Source organism: Artibeus jamaicensis, unplaced genomic scaffold (assembly GCF_021234435.1).
Source record: "Artibeus jamaicensis isolate MK-2021 breed Jamaican fruit bat unplaced genomic scaffold, CSHL_Jam_final contig_659, whole genome shotgun sequence".
Taxonomy (NCBI): domain Eukaryota; kingdom Metazoa; phylum Chordata; class Mammalia; order Chiroptera; family Phyllostomidae; genus Artibeus; species Artibeus jamaicensis.
In genome coordinates this window covers 155,594-171,253 of record NW_026521916.1, presented here as the reverse complement: position 1 = coordinate 171,253, position 15,660 = coordinate 155,594, and the positions used below count along the sequence as shown (strand labels likewise).

Here is a 15,660-nt window from a genome sequence, read left to right as displayed (position 1 = left end):
TAGTGGGATTTTTCTCCTTCTTTTCAGACCCTGCCTCTCCTTCTGGTTTCACTGTGCTGTTTTTAAGAAAACAGAGGTCTGCTTTAATTTCCTTGTTTCCTGGGCATGGCAAACTTTAAAGGCTATGTCCACCACCTAAGAGGAATTTATTCCCAATGCTCCATTTAAACACTGGTATTTTCTTCTGATATCCAGGGCACTTCTTGCAATGAAAGTCATGTTTACCATCCAAGCATTTTCTGGTGCCTATGTGTCAGCATCAATTTGCTTTTGATAGCTCTGATAGATTCTACAAATTCAGAAGGGTTTTTGTTTAATTTTTATTGAATAATGCATATTATATTCAGGTGTTTTGTTTAGGCACTCTTATCTTAAATCCTTCCAATATCCACCTTTTATAATGTTCTAAGAGGGCTAGGCCCCTGCCATTTGGTTCCCAGTTGGACTCTGTCAGGGAATTGTCTGGGCTGGGTTGAGGGTACCATTGGGATTTTCATGTTGGAGGTAGTGAGCTTCTTCATTAGCCTTATCTATAACTAATCACCTTTCATCTGCTGTTAACAGAATGTTAACGAGAGCCTGTATATCTGCCCAGTTTGGATGGTGAGTGGCAAAAATGGAGGTGATAAGATCTTCCATTTTCTGAGGATCCTCCCTATGTGATGGCTTAGAAATCTTCCAATTCATTAAAACCAAAGTGGAAAATGCAGTATGGGCCCAATAGTAGTCAGCAGGCTAGCCTTCCCTGTTTACTCCATTTATAGCATACTACCTCAAAGGGACTTGTCTTACTCCAGATAGGGATGCTCCCTGGCCAAATTGAATGTGTTGCCAGGTCTTCAAGGGGAAGACCATTCCTTTATCTGAAAGGGTTGGAGTTGTCATTTCTCTGTGCAGTATTTCAGGGCTATCTAGCAGCAAGGGTGGTGGTGGGGGAAATCTTCCTGCTGTTAGCACTGTGTTCCCAGGTTCAGGGCATTAAAGAGACTCAACTCATCATTTTTCTTTTTTTCTTATGCCTTACTTTCAAGGAAGGGTTTTGAAGTCAATTTCCCTCACTGCATTTATATTTTCTTCCCTTTCTTTGCCAACTGCATTTATAGTTTCTTCCCTTTCTTTGCCAAATCCTTATTGTGTAAAGACATAAAATGCATGGACATAAGAGATTTTGTCCCACTTCCCTGACTGTTGGCAAAACAATTTCCAGCTGTATGATGGAGTAGTAATTTATGGCACCATTTAGGAGCCATTTTCCCCAATAGTCTAAAGTATTCATAGGCCAAGCAGTGTTACAATAGAAAACCAATTCCTTTTTAGTCATTGCATCATAGTTGTACATGGATCACTCTGCTAAAATTTGGCCCAGTGGACTCCCTTCAGGAGCTAAAACAGAACAACCCTTGATGGCACAAAAGTACAAACCCAAAACCATAGCTATAGAAATACCCCAGACAAAGTGGGAACATATAAACAAAACTTGGATCCATAATTTCATTAGTCCAAATGAGCACTCACAAGCAAGTCCTAGCATCTTCTGCCAAGTGATATTGTAAGTGATCCTGTCTAGACCCAAAACAGCATGAAGCCCATGTGGCACAAAGCCCAAATAGCACAGAACACAACTGGCAGAAGCCCAAGTGGCAGGGATGAGGACCCCCAGTGTGCATGTTGGTTCAGCTAATCAGTCTTGGAGTCCATCTGCTCCCCCAAAACCCATTTCCTTTCAGCAGCCAAGTATTTCAGGCAGCTGACACCTTTAAAAGGAGTGCAAGAGAATTCACTGAGAAAATCACTTGACAGCTGCTAGGAGGTCCCCACGGCATGACTCCTAAGGTTGGCCTGCCACAGGCAGCTAGGACTCAAGCCTGGGCCCTCCAGGACTTAGCGAGGTCCATACTGTCTGGTGGAGTTGCCAAAAACTGTAACCAAAACACAGGTTCAGCTGCCCTCTGCAACAAAAGCGAAACTCATGAGACAGGTGCTGGTGCACAAGAGTAGAGGTTTATTCAGGTGTTGCAGCCTAGAAGAACGGTGGGCTCCAATCTCAAAGATCCCTCCCCCCTTCCTGCTCAAGCCCATGGTTATTACAGGGATAGGAAAGGGAGGGCTTTTTTTCTATCTATTCATCTTTCTAGCTTTTGGCATACTCAGTATAAGAAAAACCCCTATGCCATCTTGGTCAATGAGGGAAACTCTTTGATGCTCCAGGCCCCACCATCAGGAAGCCTGGAGGTGCTGCTGCCCTCAGCCAGCCTCTTGATGCTGGACAGGTGCCTGTATATCCAGGGAGCTGGTTGGAGTACACAGGGCACACCCTGGATCCCAGCATGCCCAAGCCCTCTTTTTGCCCAGTAATGAAAAAGATCCATATTCTTCTGGAAATTCAGTGCTGATCAAACCTTTCTCTATTCCCTCTCAGCAAATACAGCTGAAGCCAATTCATCAGCTGCCAACAGTAATAACCAGGTCAGGAGTGGAAATGACCCCTGGTAAGCCTGGAGAGCTTCCAAATTTAACACTGGGACAGAACAGATAACTGAGGAACCAAGCCAGGGGAGATGTAGGTCCCAAAATACTTCTACTACCTGGAAAACTGCTTTTGGTCATGTCCAGGTCTACCAAGGACCACCAACTGGTAATGATGATAACTGGGATGAAGGCTGGGATGACCCCAAGTCATCTTCTCACTAGTTCAAGGGTTCCTAGTCAGCCAAAGCAGAGGGTGCTTAGAGTGAAAACTGTGCTGGAGCCTCTTCCATGAAGCTGCCACTTAACAAATTCCCTGGACTTGCAAAACCTGGAATGGAATGGAATTTGTTGACCAAGCAACTTGAAAAACCCAAAAAGAAATTTCTTTTCATTGTTAGAGATTATGGCCCAGAGTCAGTCTACCCTACATTTATTTACATTTGACTGTGTGGCAGTAGATCCCAAGAAAGACTCCAACATGTTTGGGCTGAGGAGCTGCACTGAATGTCACTTAACACTTACTAACACTGATTGATCTCCAAACACAGGTATAAGTACTTTGGTTTTGTCAGCTTCTCCTGGTTAAATTTGGGTAATCTACTTCTATCCCCTCTTCTAGATAAGCAAGTTACAGGTCACTTGTAAGAAGAATTTACGAAAATGAACGTGGAAAGACTCCAGGTGTGGATGACTGGATGTGTCATCACCTAGTAATTTCAGAAAGTGAGATTTCCCCAGCAATTTCCATATTCCTGGGAAAGGAATGGAAAACTAGGAAGAGGAAGGCTGAGATAGATGAGCTGGTAGGAGTTATATTTTCCGCCATAGAAAGAGAGGCACCTGACTAGGACTTATTAGAAAGAGAAGTGTGATGCTATTAGTAAGTTCACCAAAGTCATGGAGGATGGTGTGAGGCTGCTGCTGACCACAGGCAGGAGCAGTAGAAGCAATGCACGGGACCATTAACCAAGGAATATCAGAAGGTAGGAAAGGCCTTAAAGAGTTTAACAAGTGTTGGTTTCTAGTAGTTATCAAGGTTAGACTGACCTCAGATGCAGTGACAAAGCAGGAGAGACGACTTATGAAGAAATTGCCAGTCTCATGAAAGAACAGCCAAAGAAAGATCTCCATTTCTTGGTGGGATATAATAATGAAATCATGAATATAAAGGATTCTTTGGTTGCTTCCCTAATATTATTGGTGCTCATAAGGGAGTGGTAGAAAAAGGAAAGTGAATGCCCTGGGTGATGTGGCTCGGTTGGTTGGACTGTCATCCTATTGAGCAAAAGGTCGTGGGTTCAATTCCCAGTCAGGGCACATACCTAGGTTGCAGGTTTGGTCCCTGATTGAGTTGCAGATGGAAGCAACCAATCAATGTTTTTCTCTCTCTCTCTCTCTTTCTCAATATACCCTTGGGTGAGGATTAAAGAAGAAAAAGCAAAGTGGTTAACTGGTTACAACTAGTGTCAACTGATAGTCATTGGTGCCAATTCAACAGCAAGAGGAATCCCCATTTAGGGGTGGTGTGGAGGATGGTGAAGGCTGGCATCAAAGCTAAGGTTGAGTGCTTGGCAAAGCCACACTTGACTGCTTATCTCTGCAAAGCAGACCCAAGCTAGTGGTAACAGCAGCCAGAACTGGCGGGTTGAGAATGAAATGGAAGTAGCAAGCTTCAACTGAATGTGACTGTACCTTTTGCAGAAGATATATTTATTACTTAGATAGCCTGGGAACAAACAATCTTTGCTCACAGCATCTCCCTAAATCTGCAAAATTGCTTAGGCTTTAGATAACCAATCCCTATAAAATAAATGCAGAGACCATGTTCACGGTCATTATCTCTCCATCAGAGGACAATGTTCCACCTGGCCCTCACTTTTCCTTAAACTGTTGTATTGTGTCTTTCTTAATTTCATATTGCCCCCCACTCTGGGACCTCCACTCTTCGACCTCCACTCTGCGCTGGTCGCAGCAGGGTACGATGAAAAAGGAAACGTTATTCAATGCAAAACAACTCAGTTGTGATACAGGCCTGCTGTGAAAACAACACAACTGCAAGTCAGCACTGGGGCCATGCCCCTCTCTGGCTAGACAACTCTTTTCTGCTCCTCACTAGTTTGCTCTGATCTGTGTTGGTCTGCTCTGGCAAGACATCTTTGATGTTTCAGCTCAGCAGGGAAATGCAGTCTTCAGCAAAAGGAGGAAGTGTGCTCCAACAGCCAGAGGGAAGCTGGCTTATATACACAGAAGTGCCCACCCATGTTGGTTGATTGGTCCACCCTCATGCAGATGAGGACTCCAAATCTTCACAATTTGATTGGTCCAAAAAGCACTGTTGTGATTGGTCAGAATAGAGTTGCTTTGGTTGATCAAAGCTGCACAGCTCTGATCAGATGGGGAAAGCTTCAGTCTTATTGGTTGATATAGGATTCTAGGAACTCCTTTATAAGGCATGGTTCAGAGGGCAGAAACAGTTCAGGCAAGCAGCTCAGCATGGATGTACGTAGTTCAGTGTGGGCTTCTCCCCAAAGTGCAGTTTGCTTGAAATGCCCCTGTATAGAAATAACTGCTAAAATGTTTTTGTTTTGTTTCATTTCATTTTGTTTTGTTTTGTTTTTTTAATTTGAGCCCAGTTAGCCACCAGGAGCCCTTCTTGCAGGTATCTTTTTGTCAGAATCCACACAAATAAATCACCTCACAAAACAAACAGAACATGATGAAACACATCAGCACGATGTCTTATAAATTACAAGTAAAGATGAATCACATTCGTGATTAGAAATGTGTCATCTGCCTATACCTGGAACAGCAAGTGCAGTTCTATGAAAAGACTGGAGAAAAGCTGAGGCAGCCCTCAGTTGCTTCCTGGTTATGTAGGACAGTAGGGAACATAAAGAAAACTTCAAAGTGCTTCTTTATGCTGTGAGGCATTACAATATAATTTTCCCCATCATCCAAAAAAAAAAAAAAGAAAAGAAAAGAAAGAAAACCAAAAATAAACAAAGTTGCAAGAACTACATTTACATTATTACCAGCCTAAATGCATAAGTCATTTAGAGAGTCTTCTTTTGCTCATTTCCACATCCATTATTCAAGTCAATGAAAATTATCTCTGTTTTTCTTCTAGCCAAGATGGAGGTGTAGGTAGACACACTGTGCCTCCTCACACAACCAAAAAAAGGACAACAAATTTAAAAATCAAAAACAACCATAACTGACAGAAAATTGAACTGTATGGAAGTCTGACAACCAAGGAGTTAAAGAAGAAACATTCATCCATACCGGTAGGAGGGACATAAATGGGCAGCTGGGTGGAGAAGCCTCACAGCAAGGCAGGGGCTGGTGTACTGGGAGAGGCTGTAGCTTGAAAATTGGGTGGTCTCACATTCACATGCAGATAAACCAGAAGGAAAAACTGGGGAGCAAGATAGACCTCTCAACTCAGGGTTACAGTGCAGGGAAATAAAGCCTCAAAACCTCTGACTGAAAATACCTGTGGTGGTTGAAGTGGCAGCAGAAGAAACTCCAAGCCTCACAGAAAAGTTTGTTGGAGAGACCCACAGTTAAAAGACTTTAACTTCAGCAATATGGAATCAAATGCACAGTATAAAAAAAGATAAACTGTAACAATGAAAACAAAAATGTGGAGGGGGATGGACTGAACTTGCACAGGTGAATGAAGATAAGATGCAATCAGAAGAAAAAGGACTCTTCTATGTATAACTTTTTTTACATAAACCTTATGGTAACCACATAACAAAAATCTAGAACAGAGATATGTAACATAAAAAGAAGTGGAAGCTCTGGTTGGTGTGGCTCAGTAGATTGCGCACTGGCTTATGACCTGAAAGGTCACCAGTTCGATTTCCAGTCAGGGTATATGCCTGTGTTTCAGGCCATGTCCCTATTTGGGGATGTACAAGAAGCAACCAATCACCATTTCTCTCTTGCACATTGATGTTTCTCTCCCTCATTCTCTCCCTCCCTTCCACTGTCTCTAAAAATAAATAAAAATAAAATCTTAAAGAAAAGAAGTGGGGGAAAATCATAGAAAACTACCAAACTAATATAGCAGAAACACAGAGGAAAGGAAACAATGGAGCTACAGAGCATCCAGGAAACTAAAGATAAAATGGCTAAAATAAGTCCTCATATAGGAATAATAACCCTACAGGTAAATGGATTGAATTAATCAATTAAATGTCACAGAGTAGTGGGATTGATTAAAAAATAAGACACAACTACATGTTGCCTTTTATGAAACACGTTCAGCTGCAAACACAAATACAGACTCAAAATGAAGGGGAGGAAGGTGAGAGTCCAAGCAAATGGCTTCCAGAAGAAAGCAGGTGTAGCTGTACTTACATAAGACAAAATAGATTACAAGATAAAAGAGGAAACAAGAGACAGCGATGGACATATTATAATGATAGAGGGGACAATGCATGAAGAAGATATAACACATCCATATGTACCCTCCTGATACCACCAAAATATATAAAGCAATTAGTAACAGATGTAAAGAGAGAAACTGACAAAATACAATCATAGTAGGGGATGTGAATACCCCATTGACAGCAATAGTAGATCATCCACAGAGAAAAATCAATATAGAAATAATGATCTTAAATGGCATATTATATTAAACAGACACAATCAACATTTATACAGCTTTTCATCCAAAAATAACAGAGTAGACATTCTTCTCAAGTGCATACAGAACATTCTCAAGGATAGACCATATATTGGGACACAAAACTAATCTCAATAAATTTAAGAAAACTGAAATCTTACCAAGCATATTTTCTGACCACAGTGGTATGAAACTGGAAATTACTACAAGCAGAAAAGCTTGTAGTAATCTGTGGCTGGAAAAGCCACAGATGTGGAAATTAAAGAACATGATACTGAATAACTATAGGGACGAAGAAGAAATAAAAAAAGAGATTAAAATTGCATAGAGACAAATGGGAATAACAATGTGACATAGAAAATTCTGGGGATATAGCAAAAGTGATACTAAGAATGAATTTTATATAGCATTATAGGCCTAACTCAAGAAACAAGAACAATCTTAAATAAACAATCTAATATTATACCTTAAAAAACTAGAAAAAGAAGAATACATGAAGTCCAAAATCTAGGCAAGGAAGGAAATAATAAAAAATGAAAGCAAAGTTAAATCAAATGGAAAACAGAGACAATAAACCTAGACTGAACCATGAAGAATAGGAAAACCTAAATAGACTGATCAACAGTGAGAAAATTGAGACTGTCATCAAAAATTTCCCGCTCACCCCACCCCCACAAAAGTCTACTAGCTTCATTAGAAAATTCTACCAAACATTCAAAGATTTAACACACATGCTTCTCAAACTCCTCCAAAAAATTAAAGAAAAGGAAATACTTTCTAATTCATTTTATTAGGCCAACATAACCCTGATACAAGGCCATGACAACACACACACACACACACACACACATAAATATTGCAGGCCAATATCCTAAACATAATATTAAAGAAAATACTAGCAAATAAAATGCAAAAATACATAAAAAATTTATATATCACCATTAAGTCAGATTTGTTCAAGAGATATGAGGATGGTTCAACGTATACAAATTAATCAATATGATACCTCAAATTAATGAAATAAAAGATAAAAATCACATGATCATATCCGTAGATGCAGAAGCATTTGACAAGATATGACTTTTATAATTATGAATTATTAAAATCATTTATAATTAAAACAGTCTATAAAATGGGCATCAAAAGAAACTACTTCAACATAATAAAGCCCATATATGACAAATCCTCAGCCAATATACTCAATGGTAAAAAACTGAAACCTTTTCCTCTAAAATCAGGAACAAGACAAAGATGCTCATTCTCATCACTCTTATTCAACATAGTACTGAAAGTCCCAGCCAGATAAATCAAACAAAAGAAAGAAAAAAAGGTGTCCAGATTGGCAATGAAGAAAAGATGTCACTATTTCCAGAGAACATGATTCTATATATAGAACACCTGAAACACTCCACCAAAAGATTATTAGAAACAATAAACAAATACAGTAAACTTGCAGGATACAAAATCTATATATAAAAATCCATTGCGATCCTGTATACTAAAAATGAAACATCAGAAAAAGAAATGAAGAAAACAATCCCATTTACAATTGTTAAAAAGGATAAAACATCTAAAAATATACTTAACAAAGCAAGTGAAGAAACTATACACTAAAAACAGCAAGGCATTTCTGAAGAAAATTGAAGACACAAATAAATGGAAAGATATTCCTTGCTCATGGATTGGAAGAATTAACATTGTTAAAATGGTCATGTTATCTAAAGCTACATACAGATTTAATACATCCCCATCAAAATCCCAATGTCATTTTTCACAGAAATAAACCAAAAAATCCCCAAATTTGTATGAAACCACAAAAGACCCCAAATAGCCAAAGCAATCCTGAGAAAAATAGGACAAAGCCAGAGGTATAACATACCCTGATTTCAAACAATACTAGAAAGCCACAATAATCAAAACAGTATAGTATTGATAGAAAAATAAACACACTGACCAATGAAACAGGACCGAGTTCCCAGGAATAAACCCACACATATATGGGCAACTATTTTCAACAAAGAAGCCAAAACATACAATGGAGAAAGAAAAGTCTCTTCAATAAATGGTGCTGGGATAATTGGAAAGCCACAAGCAAAGTAATGAAACTAGACTGCTATTTGACACTGTAGGAAAAAATAAAGTTAAAATGGATTAAAAGCTTGAATATAAGACCTGAACAATAAAATGCATAAAAAATAAGTACTAAACTTATGGACTGTGGTCTCAGAGAGGATTTTATAAACTGAACCCTAAAGACAGGGGAATAAGAGCAAAAATAAATGCATGAGACTACATTAACCCAAAAAGCTTCTGTATAGCAAAAGAAAACATTAACAAAACAAAAGGCAACCAACTAAATGGAAGAACATATTTGCAATCAAAACCTCCCATAAGGGGCTAATATCCAGAATATACATACATATATATAATGTATATGTTATGTATATGTATAGATTATATATATATATATATAAAATCAACAACAACAAACATTTCAATTAAAAAATGGTCAGAAGACCTACACACTTTTTCCAAGAAGATATACAGATGGCCAACATATATAGGAAAAGATGCTTAATTTCATTAGCTGTAAGAAAAATACAAATCAGGGACTTCTGCCAAGATGGAGGCATAGGGCGGAAACACTTTGCATCCTCACACAACCAAATCTAAAAACAATAAATTTTTAACAACAATAAATGCAACCAAACCACACAGAAAATTGAATACGGAGTCCGAAAATAGCGAACCACTCAGCTAAACCGGTGAGAGGGGCGAAGCCAGCAGTGGAGTGGGTCAGGCAAAAAAGATCTCCCAACCTGGGCAGTGCACAGGCAGCCGAGGGCACAGATCCCAGGTGCGGGCTAGCTATGGGCAGAACCCAGGGAAGAGGCGCAGCTGACTGTTTGCAGTCGGTCGCATATTTGCATGCAGATAAACCAATGAAGAGGCAAGCATCAAGACAGATCTCGCAGGCCCCAGTGGCCGGCACAGGGCAGCAGACCAGAAGGAAGGAAAAAATGACCAAACAGAAAAATATGAAGAAACAAGAATTCAAAAAAATGAGGAGAGGTTTAGGAACCTCCAGGACATCTTTAAATGCTCCAACATGAGAATTATAGGCATACCAGAAAGGGAAGAGGAACAGTCATGAGTGGAAAACTTATTTGAACAAATAATAAAAGAGAACTTCCCCAATCTGGCAAAGGAAATAGACTTCCAGGAAATCCAGGAAGCTCAGAGAGTCCCAGAGAAGTTGGACCCAAGAAAGAACACACCAAGGCACATCATCATTATATTAGCCAAGATTAAAATGAAGGAGAGAATCCTGGAAGCAGCAAGAGATAAGGGGACAGTCACCTGCAAAGGAGTTCCCAGCAGACTGTCAGCTGATTTCTCAAAAGAGACCTTACAGGCAAGAAGGGGCTGGAAAGAAGTATTCCAAGTCATGAAAACCAAAGACCTACATCCAAGATTGCTCTATCCAGGAAAGTTTTCATTTAGAATGGAAGGGCAGATAAAGTGCTTCTTAGATAAGATCAAGTTCAAGGAGTTCATCATCACCAAGCCCTTATTATATGAAATGTTAAAGGGACTTACCTAAGAAAAAGAAGATAAAAAAGATGAACAGTGAAAGGACAGCAAACTCACAGTTATTAACAACCACACCTAAAACAAAAGCAAATTAAGAGGACAGCTAGATCAGGAGTGAATCACAGAAATGAAGATCACATGGAGGGTTAGCAACAGAGGAGTGGGAGAAGGAGAAGGGGGGAGAAGGTACAGAAAACAAGTAGCATAGACAGTAGATAGAAAATAGATAGGGGAGAGGGTAAAAATAGTAGGGGAAATATAGAATCTAAAGAACTTGAGACACATGTTCATGAACTAAAGGGGGGAATGGTGGGGGAGGGGTGTGCAGGGTGGAGGGGAACAGAGGGGGGGAAATAGAACAAATGTAATGGCATAATCAATAAAATAAAAAATATATTAAAAAATAAATAGGATTTACACTCTAAAAAAAAAGAAAAATACAAATCAAAACCACAATGAGATACTACCTCATAGCTGTTAGAAATGCTATCATTAATAATACAAGAAAAAACAAGTGTTGAAAAGGCTGTGGAGAAAAGGGAACCCTTGTGCTGTGTTGGTGGGATTGTAAATTAGTGCAGCCTTTATGAAAAACAGTATGGAGTTTTCTAAAATAATTATGAATAGAGCTACCATATAACCCAGGAATACCTCTTTTGTGTATCTACCCCAAATTTTTTAAAACACTTACTTATAGAGAGATATATGTACCCCTATGTTCACTGCAGCATTATTCACAATAGCCAAGACATGGAAACAAGCTAGTTGTTCAATAGACAAAAGGATTAAAAAGCTGTGATAAATATACAATGGACTATTACTTGGCCATAAAAAGATGAAATAGTGACAACATGGATGGATCTTGAGAAGATCATGCTAAGTGAAATGTCAGATAGAAAATGACAAGAACCACATAATTTCACTCATATGTGGGATATAAAATAAATAAACAAACAGAACAAATAGTCTCACAAACAGAGACAACAGTATGGTGGTTACCAGAGGGGAAGGCAACTTGGGGAGGATGAGGAGGGTAAAGGGGGTCAAACACATGGTGATAGAAGGACACTAGATATTGGATCGTGATCACACAATGAAATATACTGATGATGCATTACAGATTTGCACACCTGAAACTGATACAATGTTATTAACTAATGTTCCCCAGATTAGTTTAATTTAAAAAAATTAAAGAAATGTAACAAGACTTAAGGCAAAACCTTCACTGTTTAAATTATATGAATGTTTTTATGGAGATGTTTTACCTCTTATTTGAATAGTTGATAATCCCGATGCTTAATTCATATATTTGATAATGACAATTTAGAGTAACAGGAGAGAATATATGGCAACAATGGTTGTTTTAGGTGTTATGATAAGGGCTAAACTGGCTATTAATACACCTCAAACTCTTCATCCTACTTTGTACATTCCATTCCACACTGGGAATTATGTGTCCATCAACAGCAGTAAAACCATATGAATATGAGACTCTGATAGCTGGCTATGACTCCCCTGAACATAAGGCAAGTGCCTAGAGAGAGATACCTGCATTATTTATGCTGAGCTACAGCAGTTTGAGAAGATAGCCTTCAAACTTACCTGAGCAGCAGTAGCTGTCTTCTCCAAAGAAGGCAGCTGATACAAGGAAGGAAGCTGATGGATGGAAAAACTACACCTCACTCCAGTTACAACACTGACAGGTGATTGTGCGAGCTTCAAGGCAGATGTATCGTGGCCTAAATAACTACCTGTGGGGTACCCTGTTTGTGTACTGGTGTTCTATGAAATGGGGATAGAATGGGTAGCACAGGTCTTTGTGCACCTGTGCTCAGGGAAGCATCCATCTCAGCCTGCTTTGCCCTATTTGGGAAAAGGGCCGTACAAAAATAAAAGTCTCTGTGTGTGTTCATGTACCTAGAACAGACTTCCCTTGCAATTGCAGTGAGAATCTGTTTGGCAGAGTCTTCCTAGGTATCCATGTCCAGGTCAGCAGAAAGGGAATACAAACTCTCTGTGCCTTGGGCCTGGGGCTGCAGTAAGGCAAGACCATTAGTTGGGACCAGCTGTGACTGATGCGAGAAGGTGCCTGAGCAGCATCGTAGTAGAAACCAGCCCAGGCCAGGAGCCATCACTTCATGCCACCTCTGATTGTTACCAGCCCCCACCTTCTTCTGTCTGGCCCTGTACCATGGCTGCTGCTGGCAGCTTGGACAATGACATGTTTCCTAGAGTGGAAATCCATCACCTCTTAAGAACTGTGTTCCCACACCTGCCAGGAGCAAGCAAAGCAGGAGCTCAGAGGGCCTTGATCCTGAGAAGGCTGATTTTACCCATGGGCCAAGGCTGGCTTGCAGAAGGCTTCCTCAGGACTGGAAGGCAAGATAGGGACCTGCCAGAGTGGGGGCCTTCTGAATCTGCCACACACTTACTCTCAAGAATAACAGTGATCACCTCTTGTGACCCATTGTTTTGGTGAAGCCTCTGAGTGACACTGTAGGGGCCTGAATCTTTAAAAAAATTTTTTAAGTATTTTTTATTGATTATGCTATTATAGTTTTTCCAATTTTCCCCCTTTACTCCCCCTCTGCCCTACCCCCCTCCACCCTACAGCATCCCCCGGACCTTAGTTTATGTCCATGGGTTGTACATATAGGTTCTTTAAGTCCTCTGTTTCCTATACCATTTTTATCTTTCCCCATCTATTTTATGCTTACTAATTATGCTTTTTCTTCCATGTACCCTTTCCCCGCATTCTGCCCTTCCCCCTCCCTACTGAAATCCCTCCATGTGATGTCCATTTCTCTGATTCTCTTTCTGTTCTAGTTGTTTGCTTAGGGTTTTTTTTCCCATTGTTTTTCTTTCCTTTTAGGTTCATTTGTTGATAGTTGTGAGTTTGTTGTCATTTTATTGTTCATATTTTTGGTCTGTTTCTTTTTTAAATATATTTTATTGATTATGCCATTACAGTTGTCCCATTTCCCCCCCTTCATTCTCCTCCACCCTGCACACCCCTCCTCCACCATTCCCCCCTTTTAATTTATGTCCATGTGTCACAAGTTGTTTAGATTCTATATTTCCCATACTATTCTTGCTTTCCCCCTGTCTATTTTCTACCTACCATCTATGCTACTTATTCTCTGTAACTTCTCCCCCCTTTTCCTCCTCCCAATTACCCCCTATTGCTAACTCTCCATGTGATCTTCATTTCTATGGTTCCACTCCTGACCTAGCTATCCTCTTAATTTGCTTTTTTTTTTCAGGTGTGGTTGTTAATAACTGTGAGTTTGCTGTCCTTTCACTGTTCATATTTTTTATCTTCTTTCTCTTAGATAAGACCCTTTGACATTTCATTCAATATGAGCTTGGTGATGATGAATTCTTTGAATTTGATCTTATCTGAGAAGCACTTTATCTGCCCTTCCATTCTAAATGAAAGCTTTATTGGATAGAGCAATCTTGGATGTAGGTCTTTGGTTTTCATGACTTGGAATACTTCTTTCCAGCCCCTTCTTGCCTGTAAGGTCTCTTTTGAGAAATCAGCTGACAGTCTGCTGGGAACTCCTTTGTAGGTGACTGTCCCCTTATCTCTTGCTGCTTCCAGGATCCTCTCCTCCATTTTAATCTTGGCTAATGTAATTACAATGTGCCTTGGTGTGTTCCTTCTTGGGTCCAACTTCTCTGGGACTCTCTGAGCTTCCTGGATTTCCTGGAAGTCTATTTCCTTTGCCAGATTTTGGAAGTTCTCCTTTATTATTTGTTAAAGTAAGTTTTCCACTTGCTTTTTCTCTTACGCTTCTGGTGCCCCTATAATTCAGATGTTGGAATTGTAGTTTAAAGATGTCCTGGAGGTTCCTAAGCCTCTCATTTTTTTGAATTCTTGTTTTTTCATTCTTTTCTGTTTGGTCATTTTTTTCTTCATTATGGTCCACTCCCTTGATTTGAGTCCTAGTTTCCTTCCCATCACTATTGGTTTCCTGTGCATTTCCCTTCATTTCACTTAGTTTAGCCTTCATTTGTTCCTCTAATTTGTGACTAAAATCAACCAATTCTGTGAGCATCCTGATCACCAGTGTTCTGAACTGTGCATCTGATAGGTTGGCTATTTCTTTGTTGCTTAGAAGTATTGGCTCTGGGGCTTTGAGCTATTCTTCTTGAGCCATAATGTTTTGGTCTGTTAATGCCTGCTATGTATGAGGGGATGAGCCTTAGGTGTTCACCAGGGCAGGGCAACCCTGGTTGCTGGGTTGTGACACTGTATGTTGGGACGGGGTCAGAGAGGGACAATGGTATTTGTTCTGCTCTCTCTTGGACCTCGGTCCCCTCTGCTGCTTCCTGCAAGCAAACCAGGCCCCCTGGTGCTGGCTCCTGGGTGTATGGGTCTGTGTACCCTCCAGGACTCTGTGGGTCTCCAACAAACTCTCTGTGAGCCTGGGAGCTTCTCCCGGCACCTCAACCCCAAAAGTTTTTCCAGTTGGTGCTTTTAGGCTTTAATTCCCATCCCTGGGGCCCTAGTCTGCGTGGTCTGTCTCACTGCTCGCTCCACCTGGTTTATCTGCGCATGAATGTGTGACCTCGGTCAGCCAGCTGCCTTGCATCTGCACTGGGTCTGCCCATTGCCACCCCATGCCTGGGATCCATCAACTGCCTCCTGTGCTCCTGGTTATTCCCCAGGATTTTTCCTGCCCGACCCTGCTCCACAAGCCGTTGACTCTGCCACTCTTACCAGTCTGGGTTCATTGTTGTCAGACTTCAATACAGTTCAATTTTCTGTGCTTTGGTTGCATTTTTGTTACTAAAACTTTGTTGTCTTTAAACTTGGTCATGTGAGGAGGTCATGTGTTTCTACCTATGCCTCCATCTTGGCTGGAAGTTGGTCTTTTTTTTAGATAAGTTCCTTTAACGTTTCAGATAATAATAGCTTGGTGATGATGAATTCCTTTAACTTGACCTTATCTGGGAAG

At 40.2% G+C, this 15,660-nt stretch overlaps 1 pseudogene; it reads left to right on the top strand.

Moving 5' to 3' along the window:
* Positions 1-1,821: 1,821 nt before the first annotated feature.
* LOC119064197 (sorting nexin-9-like) lies at positions 1,822-3,704 on the top strand (annotated as a pseudogene).
* Positions 3,705-15,660: the final 11,956 nt, after the last annotated feature.